Below are 12,699 nucleotides of genomic sequence, written 5' to 3'. Positions count from 1 at the left end.
CCTAAGTATTTAGAATCACTGCAGTGACCTTTGTGCTGAATAAAAAGTCCCCAACATCATTTACACAATTGTTAACAACTCCACAAAATAAATTTTTCAATGGTCACGTCCTTTTCATGACTGCTTGTCATACTTGGAAATGTTGAAGGCCCCATAAGCCTTGGTGACCGAGGCTGTTATTCTTAACACAGAGTTAGAATGTTGTAAACATGAAATTTTATACAATAATGGGGCTGAAATTGGAGCCAAGTGAAGGTGGAAGCTTACAGATTGGCTAGAAGTAAAACCTTACTTAAGCATGATGCAGAAGAAACAATCTCAAGAATTTATTAAGTAGGAAGCCAGGAAAATATATGTGAAAATAAACATAAACTGCCATAAAACAGAGCCTACAAGGCAAGAAGTATAACATCAGAGTAGAGTCTGATTGGATTGGCAAGCTTACAATCTGCTTCAGTATTAAATAACATTCTTAGCTTGTGACCCAGTCCAACTCAGTGGCAAACTTTAGCTTGACCTTTCAAGATCCTGGCTTGTTATGATTTATTCTTGAATCATAGACTTGTAGGCATAGAAGGACTTCACAAGAGAATCCAGTTCATTTCTCAGTTTCCCTGGAATACTGCATCTGAGGAAGCCCAGGAACAGAGGACATTGAGGCCGTTCTTCTTTTAGGAATTAAATCTTTTTTCCCCAAACACTCACATTCCAGAGAATGAGAATAATTTTCAATAAAACTTTCATGTGCTTTTATCTAGATTTGTTTATAGACTTTGTTTCCTTGTTTTTGGTAGTTGGTTGAAATTAAAAACAGTTGATTATAGCATTTCTTGTAAATGCTTTCTCAAAGATTAAAAAAACAGTGGTTTTCAGAGTATTTAATTCTAATACATCATTACAGACATATTAATTAGTTTTCTATTGTGGCTGTAGCAAAAGACCACAAGCATAGTAGCTTAAAACACAAATTTATTATCTTAGAATATGTAAGTGAGAAGTGACTTGGGTATTACCCTACTAAATCTTGGTGTCAATAGGACTGCAGGACTTTCTGGAGCCTCAAACAGTAAATCCATTTCCTTCCCTTTTTCAGATTCTAAACTCCATTCATATTCCTTGTCTTATGGTTCCCATATTCTATCTTCAAAGTCATTACAGTCCAGTCTCATATTGTAGCATTCTGACAGTGACTGTCTCCTGGACCCCTCCTCCATATTTAAGGACTTTTGTGAATATCTTAGGACCATTTGGAAAATCCAGGATGATCTTGCCCTTTGTAAAGTCATATGATTAACAACCTCAAATCCATGGACAACTTTCATTCCCCTTTGCCATGTAGCATAATGTATTCAGTTTCTAAGGTTTAGGATGTGGACCCTTTTTAGAGGAGCATTATTCTGCCTACCACAACAAATGACTTTGAAAATCATTGTTCCTCTTTGATGATTTGCAGCCTCCCTGGGAGCTTCCCTGATATAATCTGGTAACTGACCTCTGTATACAAAGGGCTGGGAGGGACTGAAGAAAGAGGAAGACCAGTCCAAATCAGTAGGTGTCAGGTTTAATGAGCAACAAAACTTATGTACAAGGCTTGTCTTGGGTGGTCACAAATGAGTAGATCTCTGCACTCATCCCTAGAACCTTAAAAGTTTATATAAACACCTTAACTGGACATACATACCATCCAGATGGTCTCAAAACTGTATCAGCATCTCAAGGTTATGTCCTTGCAGCAGCCTCTCCAAGGAGCAGGGAAAGCAAGTGGAAAACATATTCCAAGGTCAGGGGAGGGTAGTAAGGAGCCTCTAATTACTGGGGTCCAGTTCATGGGTGACCCAGTGGTCATGTCCTCTCAATGACCTCCCCCAACACTCTTTTTTATCTTTGACGTTCTTCACATAAACACACACATGTACACACTCACACAACCATAACTGTAAGAAAAAATAAAAATATAAAACAAGGTCCCAGATATTCTCCCATGCTTTTATTTAGTTGATTTTAGGATGTCAGTGTTCCCACTTTAACAAGAGTTGATGAAGGTGAGGGACATAAGACCAAGAAGAGAAGGCAGTGAGAATACAGATGTGATGCTACACAGAGATTCTCAATTAATTTCATCATCTCAAAACTTTTCAACAAGCAAGTTTTCATAAGATATTATGAGACTCAACCAAATATGTTTCCTCCTTCAGGCAAAATAATCCAAATTAACAAGCAAGTTTAGTATTTAAAATTTATATCTCTTATGGCTTTTGTAACTTCCAAAGCTCCCTATAGTTCTCATAAGTGTAGATGCTCCCAAATCCAGAAAAACAAACAAACAAACAAAAAGAAACAAAACCCAAAAAACAACCACACAAACTTTTGTCTGAAAAGCTTATCATTCTCTGGACAGAAAAATTATTTTTCCCAAAATCTGCTATTTTAAATGCACTAAAAAGTAACATTAACTTTAATAAAATGAATTCCACTAAAGTGCCCAAGAGTTGCTGGCATGAGGTGGGTTTCCCTTGGCTGTATTTGTCACTTCCTGCCCTCCAGAAATAAGACACCCAAACATTACCCTCCGGGTTTCTCTTCATATCCTTCTGCCAACTGTAGTACCCTGTAAATCAGAGATGTTGGCTGCTATAGAATATTGACATAGTAAAGTGTAATGCTCACAAAAGTTCTGTTTATATGGGTAGCAGATTATTTTCTAAGAGAAAGATAGCTGCCAACACAATATTTGATGTATTAGCTCCTTGGCACCATCTTTTTATAGTCTAAATTATGGCATCGAGATGAGATCCCTATATTTGACTAGCTTGGTCACACTGTTCACCTTTGTTATTTAGTTTCGTCTCAGCTTCTAATCAGCTTTGGTGAATTAAATTTAAAGCATGTCACAACACAAATACTTTTATGTTAGAATCTCCATGGAAAGAGCATGAAGCAAAAAGTGCTGTGTAAAGCTATATTTGCTACAGTTTGTACTCCTATGCATCTGGGTAACTCTCTTAAGTAACTATCCTCTAACTAGAAATATACGGTTCCATGATCGTTCAAACCATGGTTCTACTATTGGAGTGTGAGTCTTCCTCCATGATTGTCATAGGGGAGGGATAGTGTGCTGGGGAATTCATGCCAGTAATTAAATACTTTAGTGCAGAGGTGATCCAGGTTACTTCTGCTCACCACTCCCAGGCTAGAACCAGTTGCACAGTGAAGCTTAGTGCAAAGACAACACAGATCCTTCCAGGGACCTGAAAAAGGGAGAAATGCACATATGTGAACACTAGACTAGATCTCTTCCACAGCTATCAGAGCACAAATAAAATTAACTCATCTCTGTTTTGGTTTCTTTAAATTTTATATTTTTTCACATATAATAGAATTGTGATGTGGAAGACAAACTTTCAGGAAGCCTGTTGAATATAATATTTTTCCTGGAAAAGTCGTAAACCACTCTTATGCTTTGCAGAAGTGTAGCTCAATGTCATTTATAACCAATAAAAAATGCTTTTGATTTAGTGAGACAAAAATTGTCTAGTCAATTCCCATTTAATCGGTCAAAATAACAACTGGCATTGATAAGGATATATATAAAATGATTCCTCCAAATTCATGAGTCTAGTAGCCAGTGGAGATAACAAGCCTAACCTTTTGCTGAATACTGTTTTTGATAAGGACTATAAAGATTTTAAACTTTGCAGAGAAGTTTCATGTTAAAATCCAAACCTTTGTATGTGTCATGAAAATAATTTGCATGAAACATTTTGTATGAACATCTCATATTTAGGTTTAAAATTACTTCTATAAAGAAAAGGAAACTGAGTGGAGGACCTCAAACTTCATCATTATTTTATAATGTGAATAAATTATTTTCTACTATTAAACTTGAATATCTCATACAAGATTCGTTTATTCAGTTTGCTTTCAAGGGACAGTTGCAAGCCATTGTTTAGTGACCACTGCTCTAAACTGCCACTCACAGAGGGCATGTCCTGAAGGAGGCATTGCTCAGGTGCATGGGTCATTTACACCCTGAGTTCTGAGTTTAAAATATTTTAGGCAATTTCTTCTTCTTTATACCGAGATGTTTCCCCCAAAACTTTTTATTTTTAAGTTTATTTCCTGGATTCTTTTTTTTTTTTTTGGGGGGGGGGATGCCATTATTCGGTTTCTAGAATATTGACTTTCATCCCTCTATCTCTGCTTTAACCAACTGGAGGGGAGTTGATGGGCATCTGGGAGCATCTTTCTAGAGAACAGGAAGGGAAAACCCAGCTACAACTGTGTTCTAGAATTGTTTCAGTGTCCCTCCTTCCTGTGTCTATCCTGGCTCACCCTAGGCTCCATGTCTATTGAGTAATAGGGTTATATTCATACTTTCTAGGTAGTCTTAACTACTTTTCTCATCTCACTGATTATTAACTCTTTTGAGTTCTATTATATCACATTTTTTCCTGATACCAGATAGAGACAGGAGCTTAGAAGAACACTATGAGTTCTGCCCCTACCTTGATTGTATTTTCCTATCTAGTTAAAACAACCACAATAACTAAGGTATATTTATTAGGGGACCCCTCCACAGAAGCCCTGGTCATGGTACCATGCATGTCCTGTAAACATTTTCAGTCCTCACAATAAAAAAAAGAGGACTTATGGCAATGAAATACTTTTTCGTCTCCTGAAGTGCTTGTCTGTAATTTAGTTTAATGATGCTACACTTTCTTGTGGTCTCACTGGGCCTGGAGGGCCCTTTGTATTGATTTAGCCATTCTGTTTGTCTCAGTAACAAACAGCCACATAAAAAACACAGACTGGAGAAAGGAACTTTCTTGAAGTGGAAAATCACATATATCAGTATAATAGAACTCTTGATTCTGGGGTACATCTAGGAAAGCATTTTGATTCTTTAACTGCAAATCTTGAACATGTTAAAGAAAGGCAAACAACTTTTAGGATTGTTAATTTTCCATGCTTTAAATCAACAAATAATAATAGTAAATTGATAATAAAGCCTGTTGAGTTATTTTCTGCTAAGAATCCAGATTTTTCCAAAGTATTATATTTATTTGGGGTGATAGGTAAAAAAGTAGATGAAAAGCTGACTCACAACCAAATAAAGCAAAGAAGCTGACAAAAGGAAATGGGAAGTCCACTGAAGGACTCATGGTTTCTGGCATAATAGTCTTGAAAAAATAATTATTTTCAAATTTTAACTGAAAACACAGTGATGATTTTAGTTGGTGAGGCTGATTGTGATCTTTATTAAAATTATTATATTTTTCTTAATACACACCACCCCTAGCTTAGTTAACTATATAACTCAACTCCAGGACAACTAGAGTCTGAAATCCCAGAGAGCCTGTCACTTAAGATGCTCAGACACTTCATTGCAACTTATTACCCGTGACAGGTTTTTCATTACATTTTTAAGGGGTTGAAATATTAAAGCGTTCATTTGGATCCAGGTATCTAGTTGGAAAATGAATCCAACTATCAATCATGAATAATCCCTGTAAGACTATTACACGGCAAGGAGAGGATGGGGTCAGAGGATAGCATTCTGTCAAAATTTATAGTACATTATGCATATATATTACATATGGAAATGGCATGCATGCATGAGGGGGAAAAAAAAATCATGCTTATTTGCAAATGGCCAGAGAACCATTTTGGGTCACTTCAAATCATTAGGATCATTAACCATGATTTTAATTAAAAACATTGAGTTGAAAAATCACTCATGGTATGCCCGCTATGTACCAAGAACGGTGCCAGGAACACTGAAATTAATAAAATATGGTACCTTCACTTCATGAGCCAGAGTCCATGGAGAGAGACAGACACACAATGAGCACTCAATATTCTTGCCCGTGTGGTAATTGCCAGAGTTCACCTTGAATTCACCAAATCCGAGCTCTGCGTGTCTCACCAATGCAGGCAGCTGCTTTCACTTGCCATCGTCAAGGCTCCTCCAAAGAGCATGTTGCAGATTCTGGACACCATCCCAAAAATATGTTCCAAAAGGTTTTTCACATTAGCAGCAAACTTGGATACACAGATAAGCAAGATTGCTTAAAACAAATATAGTTCATTTTGATGTATACATTCTATTAAGGTTTTTGTTTGTTTGTTTTTTGTTTTTGAATGATCAGTCCTATTGCTAGAAGCAGTGTGCTTCCAAAAAAAAAAAAAGATTAAAAATTCAATAAGTAGATCTGGGTCATATCTTTAATAATGGCTTTCTGTGTAATACTGAGAATACTTAATATTTTCCCTTTTTATAGCCAAGAAATAGTGCTTTATCTCTCTCTGTTTTTTAAAGTTAATGTAAATATAAGTGGTTCATTAAAATAAATTTTCTAAAAAATTAGCAGTATTCTTCAAGTCAGACACCATAAAGAAATGCAGTGGAGTCTCCTGCAACCCAAAGTTAGGTTTTAAAGACAGAGTATAAGGCAAACATGGAGTGTGGTCAAATCACTATTGAAAATTTTCTTTCAGACTGTCTTAAGGTCTCTATAAGTTTATAGTTCTTTTTTAAAATTTATTTAATATATTTTTAAAAGCTTGTTTCAAATTTATTTTATTTGAAAAAGAGAGAGAAGAGAGAGCGCATTAGCAGAGGGTGTGGGCTGGTAGAGGCAAAAGTAGAAGCAGACCCCCTGCTGAGCAGGGAGTCCAAAATGGGCCTCAATCCCAAGACCCTGAAATCATTACCTGAGCAGAAGGCAGACACTTAACTGACTGAGGTGCCCAGTTGCCCCATTTCTTTCCTTTTTTCTTTTGTTCTTTTTTCCTTAAATCCAGGAGTTTGGATAGATATATTAGATGAGAAGAGATTAAGTAGTTGGCTTGCAGTTCTATATGTTGATTGTATAAAAATATGTATCTTTAAGCATTCATATTGCACTGATAGTGGCAACTTTAATAATATCTTGTACAAAACATTTCCACTAATTTGTATTTTCCCACATTACTCTACTCTTCCCTGCCTACACACACATAGGTTGTGCACCAGGCTAAATGTAGTGAGATTGAGCTGTTAATGTTAAATGTCTTTGTATTTTGCCTGGTTTATATTGAGCCATGAAAACAATTTTGAAGGCATTCACAACACTACAAGTGTTGACCAGCTACTCTCCTCTTGCCTTTTCTTTTCCATAAATTGGTTTCACACTGTCTTCCTTTAAACTCAAAGCTGCATGATAGAGGGCATTGTATTTTCTCTCATTCCCTGCCACATTTTCAGTATTTTGCAATAGTTAGTGAAAAATAAATGTATGTCTTTTGAAACTGTTATCAATAAGTCTTCAGTATGAAATATAGTCTTTTGGAGGTTGAGATAGTGGTTAGAGAAAGCCCAACTTAATTAATTTTTAAGATACTGACCATGTATTACTGAACCTATTTTTTGTTCCTGAACTCAGAAATTGTAGACCATTTTCAGGAGTTTAGCTCATATCTTGGGAGAAAACAAATACAGTGATACCAAACTAATCTGATTAAAGTAATGGGTTCAAATTCATAGATGACTGTATTGGACATCATTTAGTTTGCCAGTTTTCCGGACTCTGGCCACATAATGATTATAGCCTGTGTTGCGTAGGTTTTTTATAGCTGATGATTTATTTGACTATGCACTTAATAACAGATAGCTTGATAAGAACAAGAGCAAGGAAGAAAGCATCTTCTACCCCAAAAGACATAATATTGGAGGAATGTAAAAGCAAGTTGTCTTGGATATGTTAGTGTTTTTTCTTAAAAAGTGTAACTAGGTACCTAGATAAGCCAAATGTGCACACACACATAAACCAAAACAATACAAAACAAAAACCAAAAAAAGTAAGAATGAAATGACCTTATACTAACACACTGAAGTCATAGTTTGCAAATGATTTATTGCACCTGAGATCTCTATTTCAGAAATAAAACCCCACATTCTGTATAAAGTACCCATTCTTTGCAGATGTACACTTCATTCTGTACCATGTAACATCTCTTACACCAAATATCTCTTACATCAAGTCAAAGGCAACCTACTTTTAAAAACTGTGGACAAAATATTTGATAGCACTATAACATACTTACAGAAAACATGATTGTTCATGAGGATTACTGTATTGTTTCCAGAAATTTAACACCATTGAATAAGGCATTCTACCAGACAGAAAATTATTCATAGAGAATAGAATTGCTCAAATTTTACCATAATCAAAAGTAAGAAAACCCAAATAAGAAAATATTACTTAAGAATAAAATACAGGGGTGTCTGGGTGGCTCAGTCAGTTAAGTGTCTGACTCTGGATTTTGGCTCAAGTCATGATCTCAAGGTCGTGGTATCCAAAACTGCATGGGCCTTTATGCTCAGCACAGAGTCTGGTTGAAATTCTCTCCCCTTCTTTCTACCCCTCACCATGTTGTTTTTCCAAAGTAAATAAATAAAATATTTTTAAAGAAGAATAAACTATTAGAATATAATTAAAATAACTAATATAAATAAAATCTTAAATTCTACTTTCTTGACACTGAAAGTGAACCACTTCTTTGCCACTTTTTCTCTTTAACATTATCAAACAAGCTGTGAAAGATGTTCAAACATCTTTGATGTTCACATCAAACAGATGTGAAACAATGTTCAAATCCTATAAACCACAGGTGAATTCCTATACCTGGAAAATAAAGTAGATCACGTTGGGCAAAAAAAAAACAAAAAACAAAAAACAAACAACAAACAAAACAAAACAAAACAACTATTGTGGGTCTTAATTTAACACAAAAGACAAATTTTTTGTTAAATAAATGATATTAGAATTCTGTTGTTAGAAATAGGTAAGTTTTGGGGTGTCTGGGTGGTTCAGTCAATTGAGCACTCAACTCTTGGTTTTGACTCAGGTCATGATCTCAGGGTATGTAATCAAGTCCTGCATTGAGGTCTGTGCTCAGGTGGAGTCTTCTTGAGATTCTCTTTCTCCCTCTCCCTCTGTTCCTCCTCTTCCTCTTTCTCCCTCTCTCTCTCTCAAATAAAATAAATGAATAAAATCTTTAAAAAAAAGAAAGAAAGAAATAGGTAAGTTTTTAGGGCTACTGAAAAATAGAAATGCCTTTTGTTCACGTTCAAATCTCCCAAAAGCAAACCTTTTGTTTGGTCTACTGGACCTAAACTGGGAAAGTTACCTTCCTAGGACTTTACCATTAGATTTTGATAACCTTAGAAAGAGAGACAGGATCTTAGTTTTATTGTTGTTAAATTTTTCAAAATGTTTTTTGATAAAAATAAATATTCAGTATGCATTTATAGATTGAATTGAATTTTAAATGCATTTTCTTCACTCATATGATTAATAAGAATTTTATTTGCATGACCTTGTAGGTTATTATATTTATGACTAGCACAAGTATTAGTAGTAACTCTATGTTATATGGTAGTCCTCTCCTGTCCTTAACAAATTACATAATAAGAGTGTTTATTTTTTTAAATGGGGTCATCACCTTTCCTAAGAACATTCTCAGAATGGCACCAATAACTTAGAAATTCAGTGCTGGATTTCTTTCTCTTGACCTCATGGGCTGCAACAATAAATGGCAAAGACAGCAGATAATACCTTCCCATGAGATTAACAAATGAAAATTTATGGAAGAATTTTATGGAGTATGTAATTAAAAATGCCAAAATCTATACAATCAAGATGTTGAGATCTAATTTCAAGGTAATTTTGACTTTTGCTTCATGAATAGTTCATGTTCTCATACATAAACAATTCAACTACTTTAACTCACTTCACTGTCAACAATTCCTTCTCCTGGAATTTTGCTTTGACTAGTTCAACTATTGAACTGAACAAACCTCTTTAGTCATTCCAACTGTTCGAAACCTCTTTAGTCATTCCAACTCTTCGAACCATCTATGCATGTTAATCTAGACACAATTCTACAATTCTCTATTTATTAAAACTTCCATCCATGATAATATAGCTTCTATGAAGGGTATAACTTAAAATGTGGAAGAACTATGCATTTAGTTTTTGAAAGTATCCACAATCATTTATTTGAAAACACAATCTCCATACATGATGGACCTTAGTAAGAATAGACATCAACTATGTTTTTTTTTTTCCCAAATAAAATTATACAGTAAATCCCTCTTTCAGAATTATATGTAGAAATGTTGTGCCTAGTCATGTAGGTGAACTCCACCCAGAGATTGTGGCCTTGCTTGGAATCAGAGGTGGGGTTAGAAGCCTGCTGGAAGAAAAAAGAATCATTTGTTTGCCTGCATAAACATATATTCAGTTGGTGTATTTGTGTGTAGACTACCTCTGCTACCCCTACCCCCAAAGAGGAGATCAAACACAACAGATTGCATGTTATGCAAAAACCACACACATCCAAATCCATTTTTACTAGCGGGAGGTTAAATTTACTTTGCCTTAATGTGTAACGCATTATCTGATTCATTTCAGTGACTGATCCATTCAAACAGTCTCCGTATCAGATTTATAGGAATACAGAGGAAATACTTAGAATGAATCGATTTAAATGCAATGGTTAAGAAAAAGCAACCTTTGTGCAAAATCCAGGTTTTATGAATGTGCTTTGTTTTGTGGGAGCAGAAATACCAGTGATAAATATAACATTAGCATAAGGAGTCACACTGAACATTAAAAGCTTTAACAGGAAGAGCACTTGAAATAATTTAGTGCTGATAAACAGTACTGCAGGCAAGTTTTTGGCAATTTATAATAAACCACAAATTTTCAAAGACCCACAGAAATCCTTCTAAGTGTGCATTATGCTAGAGTTGTGGTGAGTTCATGGGGGTTCTCAGAAGAGTATTTTCAGAGCTGGACATTTTGCCATGGTTAACAAGAAAGTTGTTTCAGTAAACAGTGGGAAGTCTACACACTTTCACAGTGTTCTGATTCTGGATGGTGGCAAACCAAGACAGGTATTGATGGCTTAGCCAAACAGTGTTCTGATTCTTGATCTCATGGCAAACTATCACAAGTAGCAATGCCATTTCAAAGCAAAAAGGGGGAAGGTAAATTTTAGTTATAAATGAATAAATAGATAGATAGATAGATAGATAAAGAATCTTAAATGCCAGATATAATTAATTGATTATTTTTTTCTTCACCATTCTTGTTCTCTTGTCCTCTTTCTGTGCTCACCTTAAGACACATAAGACACATCTTGATTACATGTTAGTTGAGATGAAAAATCATTCTTTAAATAACTTCGTTCTCTAGAGAAATGAAAGTTATAGATAAATACCTTCAGATGCATTTATCTACTGGTGAAAACTTACATTTTTGTATAAGGAAGCTCCCATACAAAGTTGAATCTAGTATCTCAGCCCATGGTTATTAGGTAAGTGGTCAAGAATAGCCTGTTTAAAATTCAGTGATGTTACAAAGCTTCCTAAGATATACAGACATTTAATTTTATCCAAGATAATACAGAAGAGAACAATTTGTTGCTCCTAGAAAGAATTAGTATAGGTATAATAATTTCAGATATCTCGCTCTCTTTTTCTGCCTTTTTTTTTCTTTTCATTTTTTCTTGTGGGGAAAATAAGATGAAATTAAGGATTTTAGTGCATTTGGAGCAGTGACTAAAGTGACATTTTCTCTAGATACACATTGAACAATATAGAAAATATACAATGTACTGGAAATTCTAGAAAGTTTGGGGAAAGAGTCAGCCAGTTAGCACTGATCCCCAAAGGGGAGAAGAAGGCAGATCGAAGAGTCCAAATGACCACTCTTTCCAGGGCAAAAGGATGAGGACTGCCCACTTCAAGTACAGATATGAGTAGGGAGCTGAACACGAGCACAGACCTACAAAGCTAGCAAAAACGTTCCAAAGAGACCTCCAGTTGTCAGAAGGACAAAGGTAAATCAAAATGTCCAATAGAGTTGTTGTTCAGTGCTTTGCTGATTTGTCTGCATATTCTTTGAGCATCTCTTCATATGACAGATTTGAAATATTTTCTATTAAAAATGGAAAAAAATACAGTAATTCTTATGGATAGTCAACTTCTTTTTATATTTAATTGTTAAGGTCATGCAAGTATTTTTTCCTTAAGATTTTTTAAAAATGTATTTTTACAGATGGGGAGCACAAGCAGGAGGAGCAGCAGAGGGAGAGGGAGAAGCAGGCTCTCCCTGAGCAAGGAACCCCATGCATGGCTCGATGAGGGGCTCTAGCCCAGGATGCATGACCTGAGCCAAAGGCAGACACTTTACTACTGAGCCACCCAAGTGCCCAAGGTCATGCAAGTTTTAAAATTGTTATCAGATTTAGGTGACCTCTTTCAAATTCTTGTCATAGCCATAAAACTTCATGGATTTTCAAGTTTCCCTCTGTAGTGTCCCAAGTTAATTAGTCCTGTGCTTGTTACATTTTTGTTTATCCATGCCAGCAATTTGTGTAAGTCCACAAGAAGTTTAAGTCTTCTCTCAGTATTTATATATGACTCACCCTTTTTCATTAGTTAGGTTATCAAAAATTCCAAGAAACTGTTAACTAAGTCCATTAAAATTTATCTCTTCCTTTAAGTGAATTACTATTTTTTGAATAAGCTGTATACATTTTGGCTATAATTTGGTTCTCAATCTGTGAAATCATTTCTATTGTGTTGCTCATCTTTATCACTTTTATTTCATATTTCCTTATTTCAACTCTTTAATCAATAAATTTAAA

Source organism: Neovison vison, chromosome 3 (genome assembly GCF_020171115.1).
Source record: "Neovison vison isolate M4711 chromosome 3, ASM_NN_V1, whole genome shotgun sequence".
In the NCBI taxonomy this organism is placed as follows: domain Eukaryota; kingdom Metazoa; phylum Chordata; class Mammalia; order Carnivora; family Mustelidae; genus Neogale; species Neogale vison.
This window is presented reverse-complemented; position numbering follows the sequence as displayed.